This window comes from Lepeophtheirus salmonis, unplaced genomic scaffold (genome assembly GCF_016086655.4).
Source record: "Lepeophtheirus salmonis unplaced genomic scaffold, UVic_Lsal_1.4 unplaced_contig_8809_pilon, whole genome shotgun sequence".
NCBI lineage: Eukaryota > Metazoa > Arthropoda > Copepoda > Siphonostomatoida > Caligidae > Lepeophtheirus > Lepeophtheirus salmonis.
Genome location: NW_027296531.1, coordinates 95001 through 101965, shown reverse-complemented (window position 1 = coordinate 101965; position 6965 = coordinate 95001). Strand labels below are relative to the sequence as shown.

The following is a 6965-nucleotide window of genomic DNA, read 5'->3' as shown; positions in this document are numbered from 1 at the left end:
TTTTAATGAAGTGTCATCAAAATATTTATTGTAAATAGGTTAATTGCAGTAAAAATATTAATTATGAGCCCCCAAAATGTCGTCTATCATTAGTTATTATCTAATTTATGACGTCAGTAAATAGACTATTCCTAATATTTTAGGTAACAGGCTAATACATTTATGATTGGATAGTACTACTCCCAACTGTGGAAATAATTAGAATTATATTCAAATATGATGACGTAATATAAAGTAGATCAATCATCTGCTTTCCTTTAGCTGACGTTGATATCTATTTCTCAAGCTAAATTAAAGATTTTAATGTACTTCTGCCTTACTATGCCAAACTACCAAATGAGTATTTATTTATCTAGCTATTGTTTATTATTCTTCAACCTATTTACTTCATCCAGGATTCCTTGTGGAATATTAATTTACTCATTACATTTGATACGGGGCACTGATCATGTATTCAAAGCTATTTATCGGTGAGGATATGCTTCCCCTACTTCAACTGAAAGAGGATACGTTTCAAATCCATCCGTTCTCCCTTTATATTAAATGTCCCGAAACCACACACTGAAGTCATTTCTGGGAACATTCTTACATGAAGATTTTAGGAAGAAAGTGTTGAAGATGGTCATGGACAAGACGTTTGGTTACAGACTCACTCTGAAATAGCTTTTTTAAAAAGAGGTATTGATGATCGACTGGAGAAGGATTTTATCTTACATACTCGACCGGTATTGATCATTTATTATATTATTGATTTATTATCATTCATTTTTTTATTCCTTACATAGTTGTAGGTGTACCATGTTAATGAAAAAACCATGAATGTAGTTATTATCCTGTCTTATGCCAATCATAAGTTTAAAGTTCGACATCTCTCTATGAATCACAAGAGCAAGGCTTCCTGTTAACTGACTATCTTTATTTTTAACTCAAGCAACGTTGGAGCCATCCCTGCAGTGAATACACTCATCAAGATTCTATATCATTCCTTCCTTGATGCCTATCATTATTAGAGACATTTCTCTTCATTTATTTATGATGCCTAATACGTCTTTCTGTCCACTTTGTATTTGTTTTGTTTCTTCTGAAGATTAAGGTATTGTTTCAAGTTCTGTTTTAATATAGAATTATATATATTAATGCTTAAGATATAATTATATACCTACTTACTATTTGGAAAATGTAATATGAAAATGTTTTTTTTTATATATAACAAGACATTTTGTTTGGATAGCAGATACAGAGTAAACATTATAAATGTCTGTATCAATCTTTCTTTATAAAAGAAAAAGCCCAAATTATTTCAAATTATGAGCCCATTCTTGCATTGTTCCCTATAAGCTTATAATTTATTTAGTACAGTGATATGTTAACAAGATTTTTCCAATTCTTTGTCCAAAAATCAAGAACTGATATTTTTATAAATATATATTGGTCATTATACTAAAAAGAACTAAAAGGAAGTAGATTTGACTCAAATTTAATACGTGACCTATTTGGTAATAGGCCTACTCAGAAAGGAAACATTGGATTCTTAACTCAATCCAACTATGAGTTCTGAGGTCTTTAAGTTAAAAAAATTAATCAAATCAGTGATATATTTTGTAAGCCAAAGTAATGTATGAATAAAAAGTGATGGAGAAGCTAAAAAAACTATAACTTATGTATAAGACTTGAAATGAGCTAGAAATAAATTCGGATATTGAAAGTGTTTGATTTATAAATGAAGACTTGAAACTAACCACCAAAGACTTAGGACTCTTTTTGGACTTGGAACTTTCTCCTAACTACATGAGAATAATCTACAAAAATTTTATATATGATATCTAAACACAATCAATCAAGTGGATTAAAGGTCTGTCAAAGAAATATAAATTTATGAAAGGTAAATAATTATTAAGAAGGGAAAGAAAGGTCTATTTGGAAAGGGTCTTGTAAATAGTAGTTGGAGTAAATTCAAACTCATGAGATATGAATATTCCATTTATCAATATTTTTAATAAATATCATATTATTAATTAATATACAATGACATTTATTTTTATGTTTTATTTCAGATATGCTTTAATATTGGCTTGATTTGTTTATCGAATTTTGAAGATTTCCTTTGGAAATAGTGTTATATGAATGCTATTATAAATTGAATTCCCTCTAAGTAATCAGGGAGAACGTACTGATCAAACTATGTACCAAATTGTGAAGCATACTTATATTATCATGCCTATGGGTATGGCTTTAATATCTTATTTAAATATGAAATGACATTTATTTATATATTGTATTTCAGATTCATCACAACTCATAGGAGACTTATTAAGATATATTTTGAGATAGTTTGAACAGTCCATAATGAATTGAATCAACATGAAATTATTGATCGGAGATTGAAGCTGTGATCAAAGTCAATATTCACTTATTTAATGAAATTTATGATGGTAAGTATTGAAACAATTATAAATAAAATATACAAAATGTTATAATTTTTATTGAAACACATATATCACCTGTGCTATTTGTTGTAAAAATAACTTAATTCAATATTTATTAAAATATATATATTATTTCTATAATATTCATGTGTCATTTTGCCATACGAACCTTTAATAATGGACCATGTATTTTTGTTTTTCACACGTGATTGTAGCAGATGGGCAATATTCTATCTCTCCTCCAAAACATTCTTCAATGGCACTGTCATGGTTACCATCTTGATTTTCGGTTTCTTATTTTTTAACATGGCCATTCAACACTGGATTTCCCTCATTGAGCATGAAGATGTAGCTGATTATTTGTCAGCCAATGAAAATAAAGTATATGAAAAGGAATTATTAATAGCCAATGAAAATAAAGTATATTAAAAGGAATTTAATAATAGCCAATGAAAATATTTCTTTCTTTTTTTTCTCTCCCACGTGTTTCTTTTTCTACTTTTATATTGGTTATTATTAGTTAAATTTTTTTTTGTGTGCATATTTAATATTAATTTGAAATATTAGAATGAAAAGGTTTATATTTAAAAACGATCTGTTATAAAATAATATTCAATTTTTTTAAGGTATCTCTAAATAAATTCCACATTTATTTAGAATAAATATGATCATATTTTTAATTTGAACATAGTTTCCCTCCTGATAGTAGAAGTATAATGGGAGTTATTCATTCTCAGAAAACAAACCCATAATCTCCCACTTAATTTAATAAAACCTTTTCATCTAAATAAATCGTCTTTAAAAACATCTTAATTACTGAGTTTGAAAGTCTTCGTCGAAATTTGAAAATAAAGAGTTCATTTTATTATTCTTACCCCGAATTAGCCTTGACCTAGAAGATAATATTTTAATTTTTATATTATCTATTTGTATTATAAATCTATTTTAAATTGTTTTGATATAACGAAATTGACTTGCTTAAAATTATGTATGTATAACAACTCGGACATACTACAAGGTTATTCTTGTTTAGCTATTTAATTATTAAATTTAACGTGACATTATTATTTATTGTAAATAATTAAATTGTGGTTGCAGATTAGTGAAAGTTTATTTTATCTTGTTTAATTTACATAAATATTAAATAATTTGTATTTAGCTTGTAATCATTAGTTGTGACATCTCACTTATAAGTGATTTGTAACTTTTGGTCTAGAATAAGTTCTTTCGTCTTGTACAAATTGGTTTAGAGACACATTTCAGTAATAATAATTACCTTAAATCAACAACTTTTAGAAGTAGTTTTATTCATTTAAAGTAACTTTGCATTATGTAACCATATGACAGAAAATTTAGAATTTGCAGTATCTGGAAATTTCAAAACTGTATTACTTTGTATGGGACGATTTAAAACCATTGGGATCAATGGTATTTTTTTGTGTATCACTTCTTTTACGTGGTGATTGACTCACTTTCATATGTTCTATGAGGTATAGTAATATTTCCATACATATGCAAGTTATTTTGGTTTTTTGTACTATATCTTTTTGTTTTGTTGTTGTTATTTTTTGGATAATATTGTTGATATAAATTAATTCTCTTAATATATTATAATGATCTTAATTTAATTTAAATTATTGTTTTGATTATTTATTAAATAAAAGGATTTGAAAGAAATAAATTTGATGAAGATATTAAAATATTAATTTTTTATAATATATATAATAATTTTTGTACATTAATTAATTAATATTAGATTATTAAGTATTTAATAAATAGTATTATTATAGTTTTTTCTATAAAATATAAATATTTATTCCTTTTTTTCATACATTTCTCCCTTTTTTTTTTTTTTCATTTTCTATTTTTTAATTAGGCGCGCTCTTGTGGGCCTGCCTTTATTTTCTCAAACATATTAAATACTGGTTTATATATTCTATAAAAAGAAAAAGAATATTTAAGAAGAAAAGGTAGGTTATATGTGAGAGAAGAAGTGATAAAGGAGGACATAAAGATGGGGGGTATTCAATGTTTTAACGTTGTCTTCTTAACCTGTTTTGAAATCTCTTTTTCCCTTCAAAATACTCTCTCATGTTTTACTTGTTTTTTTTTTTTTTCCATTTCACGAGGAGTGGAGTCTAATATTTTAGGCTATTTAGCTCCAATGGTTGTTAAAAAATAAGTTTGAAGGCTTTGTTATCTAACGAAGTGAAATAATATCTCGATAAAGAATGTTTTTAAAAAATGCTGAAAGAGAAATCTGAATCATTTGACGGACATTTAAAAGTCTTGATGTTTTTTAAACTTTGTCTTTTTGAATAGGGTTTATTTTTGTTTCCTTTGTATGTTATCATATGGGGGGAATGAATAGAATCTGAACGGTCAATGTAGTATGAAATATTCGTATTTGATATGAAATTGATTTTTCTAAAAAGAAAAGTTACCTGGTTGATCCTGCCAGTAGTCATATGCTTGTCTCAAAGATTAAGCCATGCATGTCTAAGTACAAGCCTAATTAAGGTGAAACCGCGAATGGCTCATTAAATCACACCTAATATACTGGATATTCTCAGTTACTTGGATAACTGCGGTAATTCTGGAGCTAATACATGCGAAAAAATCCCGAACTTACGTGAGGGATGCTTTTATTAGATCAAAACCAATTTAAAAACTTGGTGACTCTGAATAACATTTGCAGATCGCATGGCTTTACGCCGGCGACGTATCCTTCTAAGGTGTGCCCTATCAACTGTCGACTGTGGCATAGACGCCCACAGTGGTTTTGACGGGTAACGGGGAATCAGGGTTCGATTCCGGAGAGGGAGCCTGAGAAACGGCTACCACTTCTAAGGGAGGCAGCAGGCACGCAAATTACCCAATGGTCGAAGACCGAGGTAGTGACGAAAAATAACGAAGCCGGACTCATCCGAGGCCCGGTTATCGGAATGAGTACACTTTAAATCCTTTAACGAGGAACAATTGGAGGGCAAGTCTGGTGCCAGCAGCCGCGGTAATTCCAGCTCCAATAGCGTATATTAAAGTTGTTGCGGTCAAAAAGCTCGTAGTTGGATTTCGGTGAGTAAGGAGGGGTTCATCTTGTTTGATGTAACTGCTGTCTTGTCTCGCGTTTTTCGACAGAGGTTTCGATGGTGCCTTTCAAAGGGTGTCTCGGGATACTGTCGGGTTTACTTTGAAAAAATTAGAGTGCTCAAAGCAGGCTTTTAAAAGCTTGAATATTAGTGCATGGAATAATGAAATAGGAAGTCGTTTCTATTTTGTTGGTTTTCGGAAATCGACTTAATGATTAATAGGGACAGTCGGGGGCATTAGTATTCAGACGACAGAGGTGAAATTCTTGGACCGTCTGAAGACTAACTACTGCGAAAGCATTTGCCAAGAATGTTTTCATTAATCAAGAACGAAAGTTAGAGGTTCGAAGGCGATCAGATACCGCCCTAGTTCTAACCATAAACGATGCCAGCTAGCGATCCGCAGTTGTTTATTTTTACGACTCTGCGGGAAGCTTCCGGGAAACCAAAGCTTTTGGGTTCCGGGGGAAGTATGGTTGCAAAGCTGAAACTTAAAGGAATTGACGGAAGGGCACCACCAGGAGTGGAGCCTGCGGCTTAATTTGACTCAACACGGGAAATCTCACCAGGCCCGGACACTGGAAGGATTGACAGATTGAGAGCTCTTTCTCGATTCGGTGGGTGGTGGTGCATGGCCGTTCTTAGTTGGTGGAGTGATTTGTCTGGTTAATTCCGATAACGAACGAGACTCTGTCCTGCTAAATAGAGTTAACGTCATTTTTTTTTTGCGTTAACTTTTCTTCTTAGAGGGACTGGTGGCGTCTAGCCACACGAGATTGAGCAACAGGTCTGTGATGCCCTTAGATGTTCTGGGCTGCACGCGCGCTACACTGAAGGGATCAGCGTGTTTTCCCTGGCCGAGAGGTTCGGGTAACCCGTTGAACCCCCTTCGTGGTAGGGATCGGGGCTTGCAATTATTCCCCGTGAACCAGGAATTCCCAGTAAGCGTAAGTCATAAGCTTACGTTGATTACGTCCCTGCCCTTTGTACACACCGCCCGTCGCTACTACCGATTGAACGTTTTAGTGAGGTATTTGGATCGAACCTCTGGAGGGCAACCTCTCAGTGTTGTTCGAGAAGACTCCCAAACTTGAGCGTTTAGAGGAAGTAAAAGTCGTAACAAGGTTTCCGTAGGTGAACCTGCGGAAGGATCATTAACGAGTTTTCATTTTTATTAAATGAAAAATTCAAAAAACAGCAAGGTTCTTCATTGATTATTTTTTTTCAATGAAAAACTAAGCAATCTAGCCTTCAATGATCTGAGTGTCATTGTTAAATCGGCAAAAAATTCGAATGATTAATAGTGTTGAGGTGCAGTGTTGAAATTTACTGCATAAGTAGGATTCGCCTCATCTTGCTCCCTGAATTTTTCGAATTTCAGTTCTAATAAGTTTTTGTTTTTTTGCTTCGTTTTTTTTTTCTTTTTCTTTTAAATTGAAATAAATGAAGT

The 6965-nt window shown here is 31.6% G+C and overlaps 1 long non-coding RNA gene and 1 other non-coding gene across 4 annotated transcripts; both read left to right on the top strand.

Moving 5' to 3' along the window:
• The first annotated feature begins 358 nt into the window (after positions 1-358).
• On the top strand, positions 359-4060 carry LOC121131591 (uncharacterized). 3 transcript variants are annotated; one of them, XR_011784262.1, is made up of 5 exons: positions 359-725; positions 786-1093; positions 2055-2224; positions 2285-2432; positions 2645-4060. It is a non-coding gene; the product is annotated as an uncharacterized lncRNA (long non-coding RNA). The 3 variants fall into 3 exon arrangements; XR_005869088.2 differs by having other exon boundaries at positions 2642-4060; XR_011784261.1 differs by having other exon boundaries at positions 786-1882; positions 2642-4060.
• Positions 4061-4867: 807 nt separating this feature from the next.
• Positions 4868-6672, top strand: LOC121131630 (small subunit ribosomal RNA). Its single transcript, XR_005869126.1, has one exon. It is a non-coding gene; the product is annotated as a small subunit ribosomal RNA (ribosomal RNA).
• The last annotated feature ends 293 nt before the right edge of the window (positions 6673-6965 follow it).